At 35.4% G+C, this 26,345-nt stretch overlaps 1 protein-coding gene across 3 annotated transcripts in view; it reads right to left on the reverse strand.

Moving 5' to 3' along the window:
• The window catches only part of LOC149781851 (arf-GAP with coiled-coil, ANK repeat and PH domain-containing protein 2-like), a 211,292-nt gene that overhangs the window by 85,423 nt on the left and 99,524 nt on the right, over positions 1-26,345 (reverse strand). The window lies entirely within an intron of this gene.

Below are 26,345 nucleotides of genomic sequence, written 5' to 3' on the forward strand. Positions count from 1 at the left end.
ACACTCCTAGATAAATATCAGTACAACTCAGTCTGGTAACACAAGTTTTTTGTTTTTTGGTGTTCACAAAATACTTCATCTAGTTTCAAATAAATGTAATTAGTTCCAAACCATGGAGTAGAATACCAATTTACTAAAATGATATAAATAAGAATGTAATATATGGTCACCTATCCCAGTTTTGTGGGTTTTTCTGCTGGGTCTCAGTTTTCCTACAATCATTCTCATGACCCAAGCTTTCAGCAGCACAAAGCATAAACTGTCAGGACTATGTTTTGCATTTGACGTACTGAAAAAATGCATAGAGTTTAAACTTACACTTCTCTATTTCGGTTTCCCAGGCTGAGCTGAATAATTATATATTTTTTATTGTAAGAAAATGTACTCAGGCAATGTAAACAAATTCATGAAATGCTGATAGGATCTCAGACATAAAGAATTATAAGACTAAATTTTTGAAATACTATCCTTTTCATTTTGTTGTAAAAAGTTTTCATCTTTTGGAACTGAAATAAATTTCCCAGATAGCAGCTTTGAAGGTTTACAGATCAGCATAACCATTTGAAAAAAAGGAAAACAAAAAGGAGACTCAATTTGCATAATTTAGCTTTACCTGACTTGAATACAAATTTACTTTCAATTAATGAATATAATGAATACACTCACATAATTATGAGTTGGGTTCAAATGCAAACAGTGTAGACATGATGTGCTGTTACATTAAAATGTGCTGGCGAATCAGGGTCTCGATCTGCTGTTTGTACTACTGTGTACTCCTAATAAACAGCATAGACTTGAATCTGCTGGCATATAATTTGCATTTGGACTTGATATATATAAATGATAAAAAGTTTTTCGGTGAAAAAAAAAACTATTAGTCATCAAAAAATACATATTTAGGAAACTTCCCTAAACCAGTTGCTCTCTAATCTGGCTTACTATACATATTCATATTCGTTTACGGAATTAAAATGGTTAAGAATAGATGAGAAAACAGATTTACCGAAAACAGTTATTGATTTTAAATGTTTCAAAGGTGATGGACTATATGACTAAATAACTGCTTAAAACTTATTCTACCAATAATCTAACATCAATTTTTAAGAAATATTTAGAATTACTAAAATACCTTGTATTAAACAATTCAAAAAAAAATTCTACAGTATTTGCAAGATAAAATATAAAACTCACTTTCTACTGAAATCAATCTTCTGATTCAGTTAAGCTCTTTAAAAAATGAACATGTAATATTTTATTCATATACATTAACAAATTATAAACAAAAACGTAAATTTAAGATTGAGTTCTGGGATTTATCGTAATACTACTCTTAAAACTGATTTGCTTGTTTTGTGTCATATATTTGTGTCTGGTTTTCATAATATATTTTTGTTGTTGTTGTTGTTGCTGTGGGGTTTAACGCCATATTTCAGCACATGATAGGCTATGCATGGCGGCCAGTATTAATGGTGGAGGAAGAACCCGGGAAAACCCCTGGAAGAACCACTGACCCACAAGAAGCTACTGGCGAGCTTTCTCACATACCCATGTTAGCCGAATCCTAGACTTGAACCCACGCAGACAGAGGTGAGATGGCAGTGATCCGTAACGGAAAGCGCTTTAGACCACTTGGCCACTCGGGGCCCCTAATATATTTTTAACATAGCTTTAACAATTTTAGTCATATCACTATGGTGTTTCAAATGTGTCAGTTTAAAGTGATGTCTTGCACTAAGGCATCATGCCGCAGACATGTAGCATCATGTCTTACCCAGTCTCATTATCCTAACACCAGGCCGACCAGTCCAAACATTAACCTCTTAATGCTGAGCACCAAGTGAGGCAATTGTCAGTACCATTTTTATGTGTCCTTCATATGGGGTTTTAATCCACAACCTCCCGCATCCAAGGCGGATGCTCTAACCACTCAGGCCACTGAAGCAGTCTGCCATAAATGAGCACATTCTTAAGGGTAAACAGTGTACATGTGTCTGTATGTGAAGAGCTGTATAAATGTGACTACATGACACATTTTTGCAAAACAGCCTAATGGTATATCTAACAGCCTAATGGCATACTGAACAGCCTAATGATATATCTAGCATCCTGGTGGCATATCTAACAGTCTAAACACATATCTAACAGCCTAATGGTATATCTAACTGCCTAAAGGCATACTGAACAGCCCAATGATATATCTAACATCCTAAATTGTATATCTAACAGCCTAATGATATATCTAACATCCTAACAGTATATCTAACAGCCTAACGGTGTATCTAACAGCCTAATGGTATATCTAACAGCCTAATGGTATATCTAACATCCTAACAGTATATCTAACAGCCTAATGGTGTATCTAACATCCTAACAGTATATCTAACAGCATAACAGTGTATCTAACAGCCTAATGGTATATCTAACAGCCTAATGGTAAATCTAAGCACAACAGCTTCATAAAGATATTGCATAAAGTCTTTTCGAAATGCAGTCATTGATATCAAAGAAATATTGCCAATAAGCACTTAAATTCTACTCATTTCAGTATGTATTTGTCAATCTATTTACTTGTAAATACTTTAAGCACTCCATTCCCCTTCCCCCCAAAAAACAATATTAGCCAGAAATGTTGAGTCTACCTGAGCTATCTCACCCTCATCTATGCTGTGGACCATCTTTATGGATTCCATTGTTAACACATTAACCCCTAGCGACAAGTTAACGTGGCAGGAGGTAGTAGCCTACTGCCAAGCTCTGCAGCGTAATGGTCATGCATGATACACTAAAGTGGGTGGTATTATAGAAAGGTAGACAGATGTAGCTCTACAATGATACCAAATAATCTGGAATATCTAGTTGCACTACAAAATACAGAAGGAGAAACATCATTTTTTGGACCCGATTTTGTTCCAACCCAAATTTTGCCCGTGGTCGGAATCCAATTTTGTGTCCGGATTTTAGACCTTTTGGTCTCAGATCTAAGGCAATCTGGTACGAACAGCAAACAGACAGATGAACTTTTGCAAAAAGTAGATAAGATGGGCACTCGGAATAAAGAGTGGTCTCGATACAAAAATAATGGCTCCGTTTAGCAAAAAAAAAACAACATCAACAAAAAATCCAACTTTTACCCTTCTGCTCATGTGCGAGCCAAATAGCCAATGAAAAACGATGTTTCTAACACAACTAGGCAGTATGTTATTGAAAGATCACCTGGGATTTGGTGTTTTCGGATCTATTCAGAAATAGCTTTCAAAATGTGTTTCCTACTCGAATTTCAGGCGAAAACGACAAAAACCTCCAGGGGTTAATGTGCTAACAGGTGTACAAGAAAAATGCGTTCAGCAGAATGTGTATGAAATGTGGGCATATGGATGTCATTATGTACATCTATATTTTCTCAGCTGTACATTTTTATTAGCACATCATTTTATATCAAGCATCTGATACTGTTCAAAACCAAACTTTACAATTTCTGACTTGAAATATCTGTGCTAACTGATAAGAGCACAAAGAAGTGCATATAAACATGAGGCCCAGGTGTTCACCTTACTCATACTAGACTAAAATCTTCTACAAAACAGACTGGGTAGATCATTTTAAATGAAAGATACTTACTGCCTGTTTATTATGAAAGCGAAATATTCACTAGGAAAACCTGTAAAATGTCACCATTGGTAGAATATTTACAAAACCCTAGTTGCCAAGGAAGCCATGTGTCCACTTAAGGGAATCTAAGAACTTCAGAGACAATTTAGTTAAAACTGTACAGTCACTTTTCCATTTCTCCAGACACTAGGAAATAATTACTTTTCTCTCTGTCCAAATAAATGATGTACTAATGAAAATTGATAAATTGTCACAAATTCTGTCTGAATAATTGGGCTTTTTTGTTATAATTGTGTATTTAAGAGCCTGTCAAGTAAAACGTCAAGGATATAGGTACAAAAGTAGCATTACATACTTGTTTGCCAATAAAGAACAATTGCATGGTAACGTTTCACTGTTCTTTCACAAAGAAAGAATTCTAGTTGTATTTGAGTACGTTTATTTTTTTGTTTGTAAAACTACGACAGTCCATTCATCATGCACATGTACAGCTGTTGGTGGCAAGTCTGAGTGGAAATTTTGTCTACGAACATGACCCAGTTCCAACATTATTTCACAAGAAGAACACTGATAATCAACTTGAGCATCAATGAATTTGTCATATGACTGTCATGAGCACTTAGGAAGCAAGCACCTATATATAACTGGTAAAAATATTTCAAATTACCCATTACAGTGGATTTCTTTTTCAGTTCATTTAATGTGTAGCTTGTCAAAAAAAACAAAAAAACAAAACAATGGTGGATAATAGTTGTAGAGTTGAGTCACAGTGCTGACCAAAGCAACTGAAACTTTCAAACGAGCAAATGAATGGAAGTCAAATCTGATTGTTTGCTGGATTTGACAAAATATATGGATGTAGCCATCAAATCTGAAATTGACAGGACAAAAAATTTTGTTATTTCAAGATGTCCGACATTATATTTCATCCTGAAGTATTCTGAAAGTCCCCTTTAAGCAACCGTAACTCAGGAACCTCAAGAAATACTACTAAGTATCATAAATGTACACAGTGATGCTGACTGACAAACTTGTCTGTTAACTGCATGATTTTATGACATGGTGACATCAGACCCAAACTATCCATCAGTATCAGTACAGGTTTAGGGGCTGATTAATCAGTCTAAGATTCTCCAATTATAAGCCCTTGTTTGATCATTTATTAGCCCTTCCAAACTTTCACACAATTTTAGAATTTTGATATGATTTTCTTTTTAAGTGCAATGAAAAACTCATGTCCAACGTTTCCAAAAAATGTACAAGATGGGTGCCCCAAGGTACACAATGGTCCAACATCACAAAAGTGTTCAGAGAAGCCATGAAAGCGTACAGTTATATAAGTAAGCTTGCTTAATCGTGAGGTATAGTATATGGAACAATTCGACCAGTACAGTGGCATCTATGGCTAAAATAATGTTATATCAGGGACTGTACTGTACTGATGTGTTTATAAGTGAGGTATATTCTATGGAATGGCATCTAGGCTAAAGCCATGTTATATAAGGGACTGTCCCCTAATTAAGTGTTTATAAGTGAAGTATATTCTATGGAATGGCATCTAGGCTAAAACCATGTTATATCAGTGTGTCACATTGTCGGAAAATTTGCCGATGCCTCCATGTATAGATATATCTTCTATAGTTAATTCATCTAGTCTTTTTTAGACCCTAGTCAAAGAGCTAGTGTACATATATATTTGCCAGGATGTTCGCTGCAAATCGTCCATAACTCACTACTGACATGAAAGAATTCAGACTGGGAAATTGGGAAATAGAGTGACTGGCAAGCAGTTTCAAAGAGACCAAAAGAGTTTAAAAACTAAGATATTCAAATTGAAGATATTCTATGCAAGCAAGCCATAATTTTCGGACTCAATTTCATTTTGAAAGTACATGGGTGAACCAAGTCAAGGGAGGATCACAGAAAGTTTAGATTGTACTCCAAGTGGCCGAACTTGCCACTCATAAAAGAGAAGAAATTTTGAGGTGGGGATCTGCAAACGAAGGCTTCTTAAGGTAACATATCTTTATATCTTTGCCTGAATATTCATACGACTTTCATAAATAGGAATTTGTAAGATTGATATATTGTTATTTATAGTAGATTGATGAACTGAAATCTAAGTGTACTGTGTCACTACTATGTTACATCATAATGCATATCTGAATTTATAGAGATTTGTGTCAGAACTGTACTTGCTTATCAGTATATGAATATACAGTCACTGCCGGACTTATGCACACATATATATGGTATTTATATATTTGTATGTGTCTTTTGTAACTTGTAGGGTGGAAAATGCATTTGACTTTGATTGATGATAATTTACTATATTGAGAAATTAACAATTAGGGATGTGTATTGTGTATGCAGGTATTTGAATTCACTAATAATACTACTATTGTAGCACAATTATTACAGAACAAAGCGTGTATGGAATACTTAGATGTGAGTGCATGAGTTGACCTGTTAATTCATTTGCCATTATTCTGATAAATGGTCTGTGACAGAGTGGTGAATTTTCCTTAGAGTAAAGTAGGGAGACCAGGCTATACATCCCTTCTAATTCTACACCAAACAGGAAGCTTTCCGAGTAGAAGTGGAGGCTTGACGCCCAAAGAGCGGGAACATGGAAAGAGGTGCAAATAGTGAGGAAGATGCCATAGTGACATCAGAGGTTAGGTGCAGTGCTGGAAGGAGCACATGACTGTAAGCACTGGACATGCCAGGAGAGCATAGTAGCAAGGGTACCGCAGTACCAAAGATGGCAGGAGGAGTGACAGATGAGTAACTGGATCAACCATCAGAACGGAAACACTCTCAATCTTAAGACCGTTAAATTTATGTGATTAAATTTGGCAACTTTTAATAGGTCATTGAGTGTAATAGTTTGAAAGAGTTGAATTTGAGAAATTGTTGTGGGAATTATTGCATTCATTTGTTATATTTTATTAAACCGTTATACTTTCCACCTTGAGTTATCTATATACTTACACCTGCTGCACTGCTGACCGAGGGCCTCAGAGCTATTTAAATTTTAATTGTCCATCTTTCTCCGGCATTAGAAACAATACCATAGGAGGCATGTGACACAGGGTCTGTGCTCTAATGAAGCGTTTATAAGTGGGGTACATTATAATGAACAATTCAACCAGTAATGGCATCTATAACTAAAACCATGTTACATCAGGAACTGTGCTCTACTGAAGTGTTTTACAGTGAGGTATATTACATAAAATAATTAAACCAGTACCATGGCATGTACAGTCAAAAACATGTTATATCAGGGATGTTGTTCTACTAGAGTGTTTAAAGTGAGGTACATTATATGAAAAAGTTCAACCAGTACTATGGCATTTACAATTAAAACCATGTTTTATCAGAGACTGTACTAAATCTTAACTAATGTGCATTATATAGTGAGGGAGAACTTTAATTGCAAAAATACTAAATTGTATATTCCCCTGGTGCAATATGTGAATTATCATGTTACAACTGAGTAGTTGTTTTCCACTTGTAGCACTGGAGTGGGAAATTCTATTGCCCCCACCTAATGAATCACTTTTAATGATTAAGAATAGACGGAATAGCTGAGAATTAAAATTGGAGGGGTTGCAATCACTGAATGATGCAAATAGTTTTGTAATCAGATAGTTATTTGCTTACTGTTACCAAATATTTTCATGAAGGCAACTGTAGTTTGCTTGTTTTGTACGTTCAATGTCAACTTTCAGCACAAGCACACAACAGGCTATACAGAATATCTGGTTGAGAAAGAAAGCTACTGCAAGATTTCCCACACTGACCTAGCATGAGACTTGATCCCATATGGACAGAGGTGAAATGGCAGTAATCGGTAAAGGCTAGTACCTTAGACCACTCTGCCACCCCAGGGCCCCAAGATAAAAGCATTAAAAATAACCATATAAAAATTCCTTACAAGGCTGGTGTAAATGCAAACAACATACACTAAGATCTTGGTCTATGTACTTTGCAACTGGATCTGACTTTTAAACAACATACACTAAGATCTTGGTCTATGTACTTCACAACTGGATCTGACTTTTAAACAACATACACTAAGATCTTGGTCTATGTACTTCGCAACTGGACCTGACTTTTAAACAACATACACTAAGATCTTACTTCGCAACCAGATCTGACTCTTAAGCAAGAAAATATTCTACCAACTGTATAGTGTTATATTATGTGGGTGTTTAAATTTGCCAATATTAGTGGAAAAATGCAAACTGCACCAAAATTAAAGACTATTAGCAGTATATGATTGCAGTGGCATTTTGTACTAATAGCACCAAATTAAATACTGCAAACAGACTGATACATATTAGAGTTCATCGAAATGGGAAAGTGTGTCTGAGTGTGTCTCGAGTCTCTTGTTGATCAGGGAAAGTAAGTCATGGAGATTATGACCCATACGTTTATGGGTGTCCAAAAACAAATCACTATAAATTCCTTGACATCATTTCTTTCAACAAAACTGCATCATATTTACAACATAGGTACAGTTGCATAATATTTTCAAGTCACATTATTCATAAATCACATATTCTAAGGACACAAACTTCAATCCCAAACAAAGAATTTATATTTCCAGAGTCTCAATACTGTTGTATTAAAAATGTCTCTGAAACAATCACTGACTCCGACCTGATCTGACTCTATTGTACATGTATCATTTTAGTGTCATTCAACCTCTCACATATCTTCATGACAGCTTCACCATATGCATTTGATGCATTTGAGCTCTGTTGCATGAGAATCTGGTTGAGCAAGACGATGTCAATCACTGACCAGCTTAAAAATTTGGCCTTAATTTTGGTTCTGTCTGTCATCACTCAGCTAAAATTACCAGTCCTCCTCTTGGAAGGTTACTTTAATGAGAACTATTTATTCTCAGAATTATGAAGCCTGTGCCAAGAATCTACCACTTTTCACAGCAAGACAAGGCCAAATAAAAAGGTAAGTGTGGTTCTGGTCACCCGACTGACCCTATATTTTCCTGCTGACACAATTTGATATGAGAGGCAGAAATTGGAGATGGAAAAAAAACAAAAACAATTCCAGGAGGAGAAAAGAAAATAACAAAGGGATGTAACTACAATGCATGATCAGAGTCATATTCAGGATGTGAATGATGCTTAAGCTAGTCCAAGTCTGTGCTTCATCTAAATTTGCTTAGACTAAAAAAAAAGAAAAAAGAACTATACCAACCTACCCTACCCTACATTTTTTTTTAAAATGTATCCAGAACCACACATATTTGTTATTTGGCCTAACCATAAATGACTCGTTACGGAAACTCGAAATTTTACTCAGATACACCAAAATACTGATAAGAAGTATGCTTTTTCTCCAGATTTTTATATATAATTACAATTATTTTCATGGGGACTTGAATTTGTGGATTGGAAAAGGCTATCATTTCTGTTAAAATATCATTGTTAATTGGGTCTTGAAATTTGTGGTGGGAACTGTGGCAATCAGTTTGTAAAGCATCACACTCGTAATCCAAGGGTCTGATACCCACTGAGATCAGCCCAGGTCAGCTGCTTCAGTGGCCCCCATTTCCTCTGCATGATATATCCAATAATGTTCTAAAAGTCCTGTTAAAACCAACAAAAATTCAATTCCTGGTTTCTGCCATTAAAATAGGTACCCGGCCCCCCAAACAAAAATAATAATAAATTCACAGTAATAACATGTGATAGTGTAATTTTGTATCTACTCCTATGTTATGACCATTCTATGACCATCCAACAATCAATTTTGACATGCAGGGGGATTTATGATTGCCCTGAAGAAGCACATTTTCACATCTCTTTTTTTTATTTTTACATCAAAATGAAATCGGGTATTTTCTTACCCCACTTTGTGATATTAATGGAATCCTACTGGGGTGAGGTGACTCCTGGGTACAGCTCTCTGTTATTATAATGAGGTAGCCTGGGGGACCATAATTGTAGACAGTATAATAATAATAATAATAATAAACCTGTTTTGAAAGACCAACCTTTCTGCCAAAAACGAATGGTCTTGCAAGACAGGGCACAACACTACTTAATCAACAAATCTGTCAATGGAGAAATTGGTCTCTCAAAAGAGATTCATGAATGAGTGTGTGTGTGTGTGTGTGTGTGTATATATATATATATATATATATATATCCCTCTCACTCGTCCTGTCTCAATCACATGTAGCTATAAGAGAGAGCCCGCCTGCCTCTCTCTCTCTCACCCCTCTCACATATCATTTTTCAGAGGTAGCTAGCTACCATAGAAAGAGAGGGCCCAAGTGCAAAAAGTGTTACAGGACCTGTTGCCAAGGATATAGCAAGCAAGCTTAATAAAGAAAACCTGGCCAAGTGGATAAATGTCGATGAAGAAATACCTTTTATCACCATACTGATTCTGAAATTGTAGACATTGTTCTGAATCCTGATAAAAACAATGAAAATGATGAAGATAAGTGATAAATATGAAACAGATGTAGCTGAAAGTCAATTAAGTTGTCGGGTGAATTAATCAAAGGGCTAGAGCAACGTACCTTTGTGAAGGAACAAGAGCTAATGAATTTTTATTTGATGCATGAAAAGTTAAACAGGGAAAGTTTAAAATACATGAAACACCTTCGCTTGGATGAAATGTTTAAAAAGATAGCCAAGAAGAATGTGTTTCAGAGCAGTACATCTGAAAATCCCGTGGCTTCAACTTCAAGTACCCTGGATGTCCCACCTGCAGCGTAAGAAATCCATGGTGTAGCAACCATCTATGTAACAGGCAGTAATCCTGACAGCCCTCAACTTCCAGGCCTTTGTGATTAACTCGACAGTTCCAGTAAAATTCTAAAATTTGCCACTTTGGAAATGGTAGTACAGGAACATTCTTAGCAAGTATAGTAACTAATAAGCCTGTTTCATTTATACCTGTATTGTTGAATTATTATTATGTGACCTCGGTTATCCGGCAAGGCTTTGGAACCAAGGGTTCAAGAAAATCAGTGTTTTACCTATACAAAGAACTCCAGTGTATAATCTGGCTACCTGTACTTGTGTGTGTTATATGCAATTTACCTAATGTTCTTGGTAACTTGTAATGCAACACCAGTAACAGTGAAGGATAGATTTCATACTTAATATAAACCTCACAAAGTGAAATCTCTTTCAACAGTTTACATACAGGTTACAAGACCAGAAGCTTTTATGTCATTTCGGTTAAGAAAACAAAGAATCCTAAAAAAAACACATCTGTGCAGTAGACCATCATCTGAATCCTATGATTAAATCTAGAATAAACACACTTAGACTAAAATAGACCGTTTGGTTATTAGGGAAACCTGTTGACTCCAAGATATAAACAAGACATAGAGACCATTATGGCATTAACCTAGTGGCTTGATTTCTTCTACTTCCTTGAAAAACCAAGTTCTAAAGTTCTAAAGGCACAGTGATATAGGCCACAGTATTGGCCGTGTGATGCTGCCCAAGCGACTGGAAAGAATTTATGGCAACTAGCACAGCACCTGTATCATGGAAACCATTTTTAAAGTATGTGTGATTCTGTACATTTTAAGTTGTGAGAAAATTCAAAATAGAAATAATAATTCATGCATCTCAATACCAAGGTCAGACTTCAAAATCCCCCAGTCTGACATCAATTACTATACTGAGCTCAGAAATAAAATCAAACATAAACAGATTTTTCTGAAAATTCCAGAATAATTTCTAATTTTTTATTTTTGACAGGCAATGAAAATATTAATGAAAATTAAGACAAAATATTGTTTCTGAACCATTGCTGTGTTCAATTTCATTCTCTGATATAATGATACTTAAGTCTGTGAGAAAGAGCTTTCATTTGATCTCTCTCTAGACTCTCTCTCTCTCTCCTATGTTCAGGGGCTTAAGCAAATGAGTATTTTGCATACGTCAGCAGATTTGCATCGTAATCTCTTATCAGATTCTGATACTACTATTAGCAGAATCTCTCTAGCTCAGAAACCAGCAAGTCTTTGGGATCCACTCAAAAATGAATTAAATTTAGCTGTGCACTGTACAAGCAGTACACCTAGCCATTTAAGTATGCTATCAGGTACGTCTTGGCTGACAGGATATACTTACTACATTAGCTATAATAAAAATTCATCTTAAAGCATTCTTAAATATAGTTTTAAAAATAACAGAGATATTTGGGAGAAGGAGATGACAAGCTATCCCATTTCTATGACATTAGTCAGTCATTTCTTTAAGAAATGCTTTGATGTAAATAAATTCTCCAAAGTGGGTCTGTGACCCTGTTTTTGTGCTGTACCAATGGCAACTTCTGATGCAACAGCTGAATATTAAAGGCTACAGGAACACAGTGTTTACCCATAAAATTAATCTCTTGCTAACAGGAAGACATTTGGGTTAACAGACAATATACAGACTGGCGTGGCAGATCAATTCCAGCAATGGAGTTAATAGAGCCATGCAAAGACATACACCTTGTCAGTCAATTCAAGCTACCCACCAGTTGAGTTTAAACTAAGAAAGACTACTGCAAGATGCTACAAAATAAACTACAGCAAGATACCACTAAATTAAGATACACCATAAAACAATTCATCAGTGTATGGTCTAAAAAGTTTGATTTGTCCAAATGTAACAGGGTTATGAAACAGAGATGTAAAAAACAAATGGCTGAAAATATAAACAACACTCAAGCATGAACATTAGATCACATTTACCTAATTTTGATATTGTTATGAGTCTATGCTCTTAAAATAAGTAACAGAAAAAAGTGAAAGACAACAAGCTTTGTAAAATTGAATAAATAATTTATTTCCCTAGAATACAGTGAAAATAGAAAACAAAACAACTTATGGTATTGCGAATTAAATCTCAAAATAATCCAAGAATTATAGACCTAAGTCCTAATAATAAAAAGTCCTGAATAAAACACAGTTCAATTCCCAAAGAGATCCAAAACTGAATGCGACGACGTGTGTTATAGCTTATGGAGTGCTGATGTTGATTCACAGATATATAATTCCAGGTCTGAATTAAGTATAAATTCCAGTGAATGTGTTTTTACAAGAATTTTATCAGTGTACTTTTGTATTTCCAGAGAAAATAATCACCTGAATTCAGTAAGTTGAAAATAAATTCAGCCCAAACTGGTCACAACATAATATAACTTTAAGGTGCTAGGTGTTATAGCATGACTGACCAAATGCTCACAATTACAAGATTATATATTTCTCTACTTGACCTCAGGTCACAATTAGCATTTTCTATAAAAAAAACATTACCTACTGGAAAATAACCTTCTAGAATGATCTAATTAGCCTTGTTTATTTACAACACAATAACCTGTAAAATTCACTAAAGAAACTCCAAAACCCTGACCCAAATCAACATATTTACTCCTTCTTGCTTACCTGAATAATAATCCTGATATTAAGCTCATACCCATAGAGAATAATGAAGCTATTATTAGCTGTTTACATGAAATAAAAATAAATTTATTTTAAAAAAGTCAATCAGGTCAAGCAGAAATGAAATCAGTTTTGGACAAGGTCAAGTCCAGCATTCAATGTTACATTACAATAGCATGTAATAAAATATATCTTTAAAAAAATTAAAGCTAACAAATTAACAATTAAATTAAATATACATAGTAGTATAGCTATGTTATCCTCTCTAGATGCATCGGCATATAAATTTTCATGTGTAGGTAAGCCATCTCAATTATGAAAATGTAGCACACAGTGATCAAGCTTGGTATTGCTGAGTCATTTTTGTTAAGATACATTCATAGATATCAATTTCCTTTATGTAGATGAAATAGGATCCAAAATATTATGGGTATAAAAATAATTTGATTAAGATATTCATGTGCACAAATTAGGCTACAGTGACCTAATTTTAGTATGAGATGTATCCACATATGAATTATGATGACTGTAGGTCAAGAAAGCTTCAGCTTAATGAACAAATGGCTGAAAATACAAAATTCACTCAAACATAAAAATGATGTCAGAGTAACATATTATTGTATGGATAAATTGCACTCATTTAAATACAACCAAATGCAAATACTTTCCTTGAGATGCATCCACATGTCAATTGTCACAATTGTAGATGAGGGGCCCCGAGTGGCCGAGTGGTCTAAAGCGCTCTTCGTTACGGATCACTGCCATCTCACCTCTGTCTGTGGCAGTTCGAGTCTAGGATTCAGCCAATGTGGGTATGTGAGAAAGCTTGCCAGTAGCTTCTCGTGGGTCGGTGGTTCTTTCCGGGGTTTTCCCAGGTTCTTCCTCCACCATTAATACTGGCTGCCATGTATAGCCTATCGTGTGCTGAAAAATGGCGTTAAACCCCACAACAACAACAACAACAACAACAACAATTGTAGATGAAATAGTGTCTTATAGACTGAGAATAAACCACTGGCTGAAAATAAAAAGGTCAATCAAGAGTAAAAATGGTATCACAGCTCTCTTGGGATGAGTAAGTTGTTTTCCTGGGATGCATCTACTTAACAATTTTCACAGTGTAGATGAAATAGGGTCCAATGTACTGACGGCATAATGAAAGAAGAAACTATGAATATATTACAAACAATGAATAAATGGGCAATACACTATATTTTCTCCCAAGTTCATTGGCAAGGGGATAAATAGAGACCAGATATGATTTGCAAACTAGTTAAATAAACCCTTGAAAGCTGGTCACAGCAACCCAATTTGATAGAAGTCAAATCTTTTTCTGGGAGAATGCTCATGGTATGTTTAATAGCAACAGCTGAAAAGATCTTGAAATTATGACCTAGATTTCATTCGCAGTCAATTTTGCTTGAATAAAGCTGGACATATACCACTGGTAAGATTGAGCCAGTATTTCTGACACCTTCTTCAGATGCAACCCATACTGCTGTTTTTAATGGTACTTTTAACATTTAATTGACTCTTAATGCTTGAATAAAGCTAGATAAGTACCACAGGTAGCATTGGCCCAATGTCTGTAAATGAAACACCTAAATGAAATACTTTCTTCACATGCAACCCATACTGCTGTTTTTAATGGTACTTTTAACATTTAATTAACTTTTAATGCTTGAATAAAGCTAGATAAGTACCACAGGCAGCATTGGCCCAATGTCTGTAAATGAAACACCTTCTTCAGATGGAATCCATTTTGTTCTTGCTGTTGGTTTTAATGGCACTTCTAAAATAATGGCTATATCATACCATGGAAATGCGAGCTTAGTGCTTTTCCAAACGACACACCAAGTCAGCCAACCCAGGCTAACCCAGGCAGGTACTGAATCCACAACCCTTGGATGATCAGTCTGATGCTCTACCAACTGATTTACTGTGGCTACCAACCCACATTGCAATTTTCATCTATGTAAGTGTATTAAAATCAGAATTTCATCCCAGATTAAGATAAAATATTTATGTAATGTTAAATACATCCTAGAAAGTATATCTGTACAATGCACTTTCATCCCAAGATGCATCCACACCGAAATAAGTCTCAATATGGGAACTGAACTATACATTATTTCCTCAACAGAGCAGACAAACAGGTTCAAACAGTTGCATGAACATACATGTGGCTAGGCATGATGAATAAAAATTATCACCCTATTCTCAAAGGACGTGTGTATTAACAGATACTGATAAAATTATTGCTAAGAAAAAGTGACACCTTAAACCATTTTTATGATCTCTGAAGAAAAAAAAACAACAGGGCATGATTAAGTTTTAACATGGCTCTACTAAACTTTATTTTAGTGCTTAAAATATTTCAGGGTATGATTCTTTGGAGGTATACAGGTGATATCCTATCATCTGACTCATACATGAACAAAATTACCATACTGGCCCTTGTATAAGGTGCAGTTTATTGTCAACATTGTAGACTTGGATCTGCCATCACATTATGTGCCAGCTAATCATGGTCTATGATGTGCCAGCTGATCAAGGTCTATGATGTGCCTGCAGATTAGGGTCTATCGTATGTCAGCTGATCAGGGCCTATCATATGTCAGCTGATCAGGGTATGTAATATGCCAGCTGATCAGGGTCTATGATGTGCCAGCTGATCAGTGTCTATCATGTGCCTGCTAATCAATGTCTATCATGTGCCTGATAATCAGTGTCTATCATGTGCCTGCTAATCAGTGTCTATCATGTGCCTGCTGATCAGAGTCTATGAAGTGCCAGCTGATCATGGCCTATGATGTAAGTGTTACTAATGATTTCAAGCAGGATAGACCCAAATAATGTGCCTACTGATCAGGGTCCATGATGTGCTGGTCCAGCTGATCAGGGCCTATCACATGAGCTTTACTTATGATTTCAATCAGACTGTGTAGACTTTGACCTACCATCATATGATATGCCAGCTACTTAAGAGTCTATGATGTGCATGTTACCTATGTTGTTGCTATGGGGTTAAATGCCATTTTTCTGCACAAGATAGGCTATACATGGCAGCAAGTATAACTGGAGGAGGAGGAAGACCCCAGGAAAACTCCTGGAAGAACCACCAACTCACAGGAAGCTCCTGGCAAGCTTTCTCACATACCCACATTGGCCAAGCCCAAGACTCAAACCCATGCAGAGATAGGTGAGATGGCAGTGATCTGTAATGGTGAGCGCTTGAGACCAATTGGCCACTAGGGGCCCTGTTAACTATGATTTCAAGCTGTGTAGACTCACATCTGGCATCACATGATGTGCAAGCTTACAACATTCTATCATGTAAGTATTACTTGTAATGTCAAGCAGTCCTGTCATCACTTGATATGCGAGCTGATCAGGGTCTACCTTGTGTGTGTGTGTGTGTGATGATTTCAAGCAGATGATGTATAACCTGACTTGTCATCTCATTGTGTGCCTGCTGATCTGGGTCTACATTATTAAATTGTTGGTGGGTGTGTCCTTCACATGGTTCAATACGGTAATGGTACAAAAACTAAGCTGGTTTCAAAACAATTTCAAAACAATTAAGGTACTTTTCCTTGTCTATATTGAATGGCTACGCTGGATCTGCTTGCTATTTATTACCGTTAGTCATTTTATAAATCTGTGCCATGAGACTAAACCAGTGCAATGACCTGTTCCAATTTTATAAACACTTTTAATTTATTAAGGCATTTATGTTGAAAACATAAAGCACAAAAGGTATGAAGTTCATTGGCACAATGTCTGATAACCTCTGCCAATTCATGGGCACAAGCTTGGATATCCTATACCTTAAAAAATTTAATCAACATACCTTTAAACACCTGTTTTTGCCAGGTTTGCAGGTGTGTATTACTACATTAATCTGTCAGACAAATTGTTTCCATTAAAATATAAAAAGTAATTGAAATTCAACATGACCACATTATAATTCTGACACAGTGAGTAAAATGTTCTGCACACTGAATCAGCAATACTGTATGTCTTAATATTAATTACCATACAAAAGATTCTGTCTTATTATTAATTACCAGACAACATATTTTGTCTTAATAGTAATTACCAGACTGCAGATTGTCTTAAAATTAATTACTATGATACAGATTCTGTCTTAATATTAATTACCAGACTGCAGATTGTATCTTAAATAATATTTACCAGACTGCAGATTCTGTTTTAATATTAATTACCAGACTAAAGATTCTGTCTTAATATTAACTATCAGACTGCAGATTCTGTCTTAATATTAATTACCAAGAGTGCAGATTTTGGATTAATATTAACTACCAGACTACAGATTCTGTCTTATTATTAATTACCCAACTACAGATTCTGTCTTAATATTAATTACCAGACTGCTGATTAAGTCTAAAATATTAATTACCAGACTTCAGATTCTGTCTTAATATTAATTACCAGACTGCAGATTATGTCTTAATATTAATTACCAAGAGTGCAGATTTGGATTAATGATAATTACCAGATTGCTGATTCTGTCTTATTATTAATACCAGACTACGGCTTCTGTCTTATATTAATTACCAGACTGCCAGAATCTGTCTTAAATACTAATTACCATACTTCAGATTATGTCTTAATATGAATTACCAGACAACAGATTCTGTCCTAATATTAATTACCAGACTACAGATTATGTCTTAATATGAATTACCAAGAGTGCAGGTTTTGGATTATTATTAAGTACCAGACTGCAGATTCTGTTACCAGACTTCAGATTCTGTCCTAATATTAATTATCAGACTGCAGATTATGTCTTAATATTAATTACCAGACTTCAGATTCTGTCTTAATATTAATTACCAAACCGCAGATTCTGTCTTAATATGAATTACCAGACTACAGATTCTGTCTTAAATATTAATTACCAGACAACATATTTTGTCTTAATATCAATTACCAGACTTCAGATTCTGTCTTAATATGAATTACCAGACTTCTGATTCTGTCTTAATTATTAATTAATATTAATTACCAGACTACAAATTAATATTAAATCAATTAACAAGAGTGCAGTTTTTGGATTAATATTTATTACCAAAGTCTGTACATATTAATTACCAGAGTGCAATGCTGGATTAAAAAGGATTCACTATATCTGAAAATATGAAGCCCATCAGAAGGTGATAAATTGATAAATGAGGAGAGTCACTTATTGGTAAAGGATGCTTTATGGCTGCCACTCCACCCCCAAATTACCATATATAATCACTTATAAGTGAAGTCCAACTGCAAGCAACAGAAACCCTGATCTACCATCACACTATGTTCCAGTGGATTAGGGTCTAGGTTATTTTTTTTCTTCAACTGATTGCTCCTAACATACTGCATAGATCCAGAGCAGCTGACGCATTATGCAATAGTAGATCTGTTTCTGTACAGTTTGGACTCATATATATGGTAAGGAAATCGATTGGGTGTTGAAGGTTGTATCAACAGACAATTATATCTTGCCCATGCAACTGGTGTCAAGTTCCTTGCCTAAATTCTAAATAAGGCACTTGACCAAGCCTTGTCTGGGGGTGCAAGTCCAACACAACAAACAACTGATCCACCACAGTTCCCAGAAATAAACATCAGCAAAACCATTATTACAACAAAATATTAAGAAGTGTACAAAATTTAATAAACATGTTCAGTTGTTATTTTTTTGATTCAAAAAAAACAATTATTCTAGGAAGGGCAAATTAAATAACTAACTGAAAACCATTGAAATACAGGGGCAAAGATGAAACCTCTTGCTATTACAGTGGCAGAACATAACAAATTGCAATACAACCCTTTTCCTCTGATTTGCCTACTGATATGGAAGGCCACTGCTGCCAAAAATACAAATTTAAAACAAAATAAGTAACTTTCAAATAAACCAAGAAAAAATGAAATAAAACAAGCATGCTTATAAAATAAAAATCTTAAACCACATACAATACTCATATAAAACAAACAGAGCACAAACGAAACAGGCAAATGTCAAAAGAAACAAACAAAACATCAATAAAATAATCAAACACCTAATGAAATACTGGTATCTAAAATGATAAGTTCAATACTCAAATAAAACAAACGAAGCTCAAACAAAACAAATGTCAAAAGAAACACACACAAAAACCGCAAGTCAAAAAGGAAACACCAAACAAAATAAACAGTATTAAAATGAAACGAACAAAATTCCTAAACCTCTTTTGAGAGAGTGAGTGAGTGTGTGGTTGTTTCTGAATTTTTAATATAGCTTTAACAATTTAAGTCATATCGCTATGATGTCTGCAGTATGGCAGTTTATAGTGATGTCTAAGCATTGAGGAATCATGCCGCAAACATGAGGCATTATGTCCCATGCAGTCACATTATTCTGACACCAGGCTGATCAGTCCAAACACCAACCTCTTAATGTTGAGTACCAAGCAAGGCAGCAGCCAGTACCATTTTATAAGTCTTTGGTATGACCTGATGGGGGAGGGGGGCCAGAGTGGCCGAGTGGTCTAAAGCACTCTCTGTCACAGATCACTGCCATCTCACCTCTGTCTGCATGGGTTCGAGTCTCGGGCTCAGCCTCTGTCTGCGGCGGTTCGAGTCTAGGATTCAGCCAATGTGGGTATGTGAGAAAGCTTGCCAGTAGCTTCTCGTGGGTTGGTGGTTCTTTCTGGGGTTTTCTCGGGTTCTTCCTCCACCATTAATACTGGCCGCCATGTATAGCCTATCTTGTGCTGCAAAATGGTGTTAAACCCTATAATAACAACAACAACAAGCCGATTGGGATTTGAACCCACAACCTCTCTCATTGGAGACGGGCACTCAAACCACTTAGGCCACTGGAGAGAGAGAGTTATATGGACTATCTTTGGGTTCTGGTTTTGCTCCACATACTAGCCAGAAGGATAGCAATTCTGATAAATTCTCTCGTTATAGTGGTGAACGTAAAACCCTTGAGCTGGTGAAGGTTTTATGCCATGTCTTCCATCTGTATATATTTTCTTCTGTTTGAATATATTCTACTTTCTTTTCTCTGGCATAAAGAAGACTCAAGTAATAATTACTATCATCAACCTGACAAATAGTTTACACGGTTCTGTGAATCGGAACATTTTTCTTCATTAGTATTTGTGTCTCTCTCTACTTTGAATGATTGAAAATTATTAACAAATACAGACATATTATCCTCATGTGTGGAGTTACAACACAAATGGAGAAAAATGTTCACTTTCACAGCACTGTGTGGCCTATTTAAGACGGGGACGATAGGTATCATTACTTGAGACGTTTTTGGTGCCACAGAGAAACAAGTAGAATATATATAAGCCAGTGAAAATATACACAGACTGATGACTTGGTATAAAGTCTTCACCAACTCAGAGAGTATATGTTCAATACTAGAGTTTAATTTGTTATGGTTAGTATGAGAGGGAAAACTAGAATCCAGGGGTAATCCATACATGATTTTCCCCATCCCCACCCGCATCTCAAAAGAGGTTAAGGATTTAATTAAACCACAAGTAAAATACTTTCAAGGCACTCTACAATACAAACTTGTTATTTTATGAGGTTCTCATGAATTAAACTGAATTGACAATAAAGCCTACCTACATTGGAAACTCTTCAAAATAACTGTGTTTAATTATATTGCCCTAGTTAATTCAAGGGGAAATCTTAATGCTGCCAGTGGCATTGGGGTTATCAGAGTGGGCAAAAGCGGCCTAGATTCACTTGTACTACTTTTTGTGGCACATGTCAATACATCTTCTGCAATATTTAACAGCCTTACAGCATCAGTTATATCATTTTGTCACACCCTATGTGCCATGTTCAAAATGTTCTGCGCTCTTAGTTCAATAAATGTAATATCCCCTTAAAATGTGGTGGCATAGTGCACCCTCTGTTTGTTTCCTAATTCAATCATTTGTGTACCAGTTTTTGTTCTTTTGTCAACGATGTTTTCTCAGTGGTGTTGTATAAGTGTGTGTAGAAACACATTTTCTGGTGCTGCTTTGTTTCATTTACGTTAACTCTACCAGCTTGAATTTTGCTTGTTTCATTTAAACACCGTTTATTTTGTTTGGCATTTGCTTGCTTTATTTGTATTTTGTTTGTTTCTTTGACATTTTTCTGTTTCATTTGTGACTTTTTCAGTTTATTTGATTATTGATTTTATTGTTTTAAATACCATTAGTTTCATTTGGTGTTTTCTTGTTTCATTCGTGTTGTGCTCGTTTCTTTTGACATTTTTCTTTTTCATTTGTGCCTCATATGTTTTATTTGATTATTAATCTTATGGTCTGAGCTTTCATATTTTTATTTTACAAGCATGATTGTTTTATTTCAGTTTTTCTTGGTTTCTTTAAAGTTACTTATTTGTTTACAATTTATAGTTTTGGCAGTGATGGCCTTCCATACATTAAAGTGAATAAGTAACAAACAAGCTGACCCCTGCAACCTGGCAAGAAAAGTACACCGTATATTTTCTCATTTAATATATTGCCCAATAGTGTGACTTCACAGGTCTATGTGTATCTTAATCTGCTTTATGATAAGCAATACATTCTCTGAGAAGAACTTTTATTGAACTAAAGTTTTCCTTCTGAAGTGACATTTTCTATCCATGCCAAGACATCTCTGAGCAACTTGGTTGGTAGGCATTAACCTTGTCAGTGCTGAAGCCCATTTCATGTTGACTATTTCTAAACAAGTCTCTTTTCAATCTCATTTTGCCTATGCTAACTTTCTGAGCGAAAAGAAAAATGCTTTCCACGAAATTAAATCAAAACGGAGTTCTAGATCCTCACAAACTAAAGGCTGACAAAATTTGCAAAAGTGGTACATAGAAGAGAAGTAATCAGTACTGAAAACTTTATGCACTTGTAATATAACCCAAAATTAATAGCTTTGGTGATATTTGATGTGAAAGTTTCTAATAAATTCTCAGTGATAGGGTTGGAAGTTTTATGAATCCAAGGCCTCATTGTAATAGCACTTCTATTTCTAATATCGGTTTGATACACAGTCAAACCTAACAAGACCAAAAGCACTGACGACCAAATTAAAAGTTTTGTTTGTTGCATTTTTTAAGGACTAACTTTATGTATAATATTTTCTGCATATTTTCAGCTTGCACAAAAAAAAACTTGCTGTCCAAAAGTATATAGTAGGGACATTTTATATGATTCAACTGTTTTCCAATTTTCTTGTCTTGTACATAGCCACATTGGATAGAATCCATATTCAAAGAAATGTTCTGCTTCTGCAGTTTAAAAAAAAATACAAGCAGAGTATTTACAGCACACTCACCCCATGGCCTTACGGACATTAATCATTTGGTTTAACAGGTCACACTCTATGGTCCATGTATTAAGGGCATTTGTGTTTATGCAAATTAATTAAACGATTATTTACAGGACCAATAATTAGTTTTAGATTTTGAACATGCTGATGATATTAGAGACAAGACATTAGATTAGGTTTCTCTAATTAGCAACAGTAACTTGTATACAGATTTAAAAGAAATAGACATTTTATACATGACCTCTGACAATCTTTGCAAGCCCTTACACATAAACTACATTTATTTAACATTTATATTTTGAGGGAGAGGTTGAAAGTGAGTGTGAGTATACAAGCAGGACTGTAGTGGCTCCATTCCTACAGTCCCGACCAACTGAGAATCTTGACTTTCGAGACTTAACCAGTCGCAAAAGCACTAGTTTGTATAAATGACTTTAATTCTTATTCAGTCAGTTAGTGAGAGATTTTGAATTTGAATTTGGTACCGTGAAAAGAAACCATTAAAGAAATTACAGCCAAGACGTTTGTTTGCTCTAACATCTAATTCACCAATGCAGCTGCCACCTACCCTACACTGCCAGGACAAGTATATGAAAATTATTTCATTTGGTGTCAAAAAAACTAATGAGGAGGGAAAAAACATGTTAGAGCAACTAAAGTAGCACCTTTGATAACATACTGTCCAAGACGTAAAAAAAGAATATTTTTATCTTTACAGGTTGGATAAAATAAATGACAAAAAGACACAAATCTGCATAGATTTTTTAATTTGATTTATATCCATCTACCAGAAAACGCAGCCAAACATGTTAAAACTGTGCCAAGTGTGCTTTTGAAAAACCATGCCATGTTCGTAATCTTAAACTACAAACTCTGCTATATAGTTAATTAGGGATCCTAGTTAATTAGGGATCCTGAAAATCTGTTACAAATGCACTCAAAATTCATTATGGTGTATAAAAAAAGATATTAAAATAAACTAAGTAAGATTTATGAATAAATGGCTTTTGAAGGAATTGAAGACTGAAAAATGTATATATTTTTGGTACCGAGAGTATAAATACATGTATAATGGTGCATTATAAGTTATGGGCCAAAAAAATATTGTAAAACTTAACCTGAAAATTACAACGCATCAAAATATAATTTCAGTGAATAATATTTTGTTGTCAAAATACTAAAACTGGGATGAAAACATCCAGAAAATAGGGTACTAAGCATATATAGGATTTTAGTGATGAGTAAGATTAGGCTTCCCACAAAATGGATACAAAGTAAAAGGTATAATCATTAAAGTAAAAAAAATATTCTATAACCTAACTCTTACAGAGTCTATGATCTTCAGCACAAGTCCTATCATGGGACTCATTCCAGGTCAAAATGGCAGCCTCCATTAGGCACCTCTTCTGACATGCATCCTCCATGAGGCACCTCTTAAGACATACATCCTCCATGAGGCACCATTTAAGACATACATCCTCCATTAGGCACCTCATGAGACATGCATCCTCCATGAGGCACCTCTTAAGACAAACATCCTCCATGAGGCACCATTTAAGACATACATCCTCCATTAGGCACCTCTTAAGACATGCATCCTCCATGAGGCACCTCTTGAGACATGCATCCTCCATAAGGTGCCTCTTAAGACATACATCCTCCATCAGGCACCTCTTAAAACATACATCCTCCATTAGGCACCTCTTAACACATGCACAATGACACATTCTAATTCACCAAAGACACAGAGGGAGTTCATTTTATTCAAAAAAAGGAAATTTGTGACCCAAAAACTATTCCACTTTCAAAGTGATTTCAGGTCACTGAGATTTCAATCTTGAAAGGTTTTGCTGATCTCAACGTTGTCTTAATCAATTTACATCATGGTTATCTCCATACTTGAATAAAAACAGTTGATAAAGATAAGATATATCTAATATTCTTCTTCAACCCTTCATTTCCATGGATATTTATTAATTCATAAAACATCAGAGTTTTAGATTTCGATTATACTCAAGTACACTCTGCTATCAACTATATCTATTTTAAATATTCTGCTTTTCATTAGCTATAGTATCTAAAGGGCTTACTTGTGTAGATGCCACTACATGCAAAATACATTTCAAATTTCAGTGCATTAATTGCTTTTCCACAAAACATAGAGATGATAAAATATTACCTATTTCTACTTGTTTTTGCAGATAATTTTTACTTATAAAAAAAAGTCGGCATGCATATAATAATTTGTTCCATATGAAGATTCTGTAAAAGACATTAGTCTTTTCCTATTCTGACAGTATGAAAAAATGCAAAGCCAACTGCAAACAACAATGACCCCTATCTGCTGTATGCTAGATTAAAGTCTATAATGTTCATATGAAATTACATTCAGAAAGTACAACATCAATCCACCTGATCATGGTCTATGCTCTTTATATGAGCTAACAGATACATGGAACAGTATCAAGCCTGATCCACCTGATCAAATCTATTCTGTTCACATAAAATTTAAGATGGAAGTGATAGTCTGATCCATCAGCACATGGTCTATGTTGTTTATATTAAACAATAAACAGAAAGAACAATGTAAATCCATCAGATTAAGGTCTATGCTGTTCATATAAAATTATAGATAGAATAAACCATGTAAAACCTGATCCACCAGATCAAGGTCTGCACTGTTCATATGAAACTATAGACACAAGAAACAGTCTAAAGTCTGATCTACCAAATCAAGGTCTGCACTGTTCATATGAAACAATAGAAACAAGGAACAGTCTAAAGTCTGATCAACCAGATCTAGGACTGCACCGTTCATATGAAACTATAGACACAAGGGACAGTCTAAAGCCTGATCTACCAGATCAAAGTCTGCACTGTTCATATGAAACTATAGACACAGGGAATAATCTAAAGCCTGCTCCACCAGATCAAGGTCTGCTCTGTTCATATGAAACTACAGACACAAAGTACAGTCTAAAGTCTGATACACCAGATCAGGGACTGCACTGTTCATATGAAACTATTGACACAAAGTACAGTCTAAAGTCTGATCCACCAGATCAAGGTCTGCACTGTTCATATGAAACTACAGACACAATAAACAGTCTAAAGTCTGATACACCAGATCAAGGACTGCACTGTTCATATGAAACTATAAACACAAAGTACAGTCTAAAGGCTGATCCACCAGATGAAGGACTGCACTCTTCACATGAAACTACAGACACAAAGTACAGTCTAAAGTCTGATCCACCAGATCAAGGTCTGCACTGTTCATATGAAACTACAGACACAATGAACAGTCTAAAGTCTGATACACCAGATCAAGGACTGCACTGTTCATATGAAACTATAAACACAAAGTACAGTCTAAAGTCTGATCCACCAGATCATTTATGTCAGGTCTCAAACACGTGGCCCACATGCCTTGTGCAGCCTGCCAAGCTGTATCATGTGGCCCGCAAAATGATTGGTGTCACAAGGAGTCATGAGGAATAAGAAAGGTTGTGCGGCCCTTTGGTCATCGAAAATACCCTCATGCGGTCCTCAGGGTGGTTTGAATTTGAGACCCCTGATTTATGTTGTTCATATGAAATTACAAATGGAAGGTCAGTGTAAAGCCTAATCTACCAGATCAAGGTTTATGCTGTTCATATAAAATTACAGATGGAAGAAACAGTCTAAAGCTTGAGCCACCAGACCAAAGTATATGGTGTTCTTATGAAACTTCAAATGATGGAAAAGTATAAGCCTGATCCACCCGATCAAGATCTACACTGTTCATTTGAAATAATAGACAAAAGGAAGTGTAAAGTCTGATCACCAGATCATCTATGTTGTTCATATGAAATTACAGATGGAAGGTCAGTGTAATGCCTGATCTATAGATCAAGGTTTATGCTGTTCACATAAAATTACACAGATGGAAGGAACAGTGTAAAGCCTGATCAACCAGATCGAGGCCTTCA

The sequence above is a fragment of the Sinohyriopsis cumingii genome, chromosome 15 (genome assembly GCF_028554795.1).
Source record: "Sinohyriopsis cumingii isolate HCF-2022 chromosome 15, ASM2855479v2, whole genome shotgun sequence".
NCBI lineage: Eukaryota > Metazoa > Mollusca > Bivalvia > Unionida > Unionidae > Sinohyriopsis > Sinohyriopsis cumingii.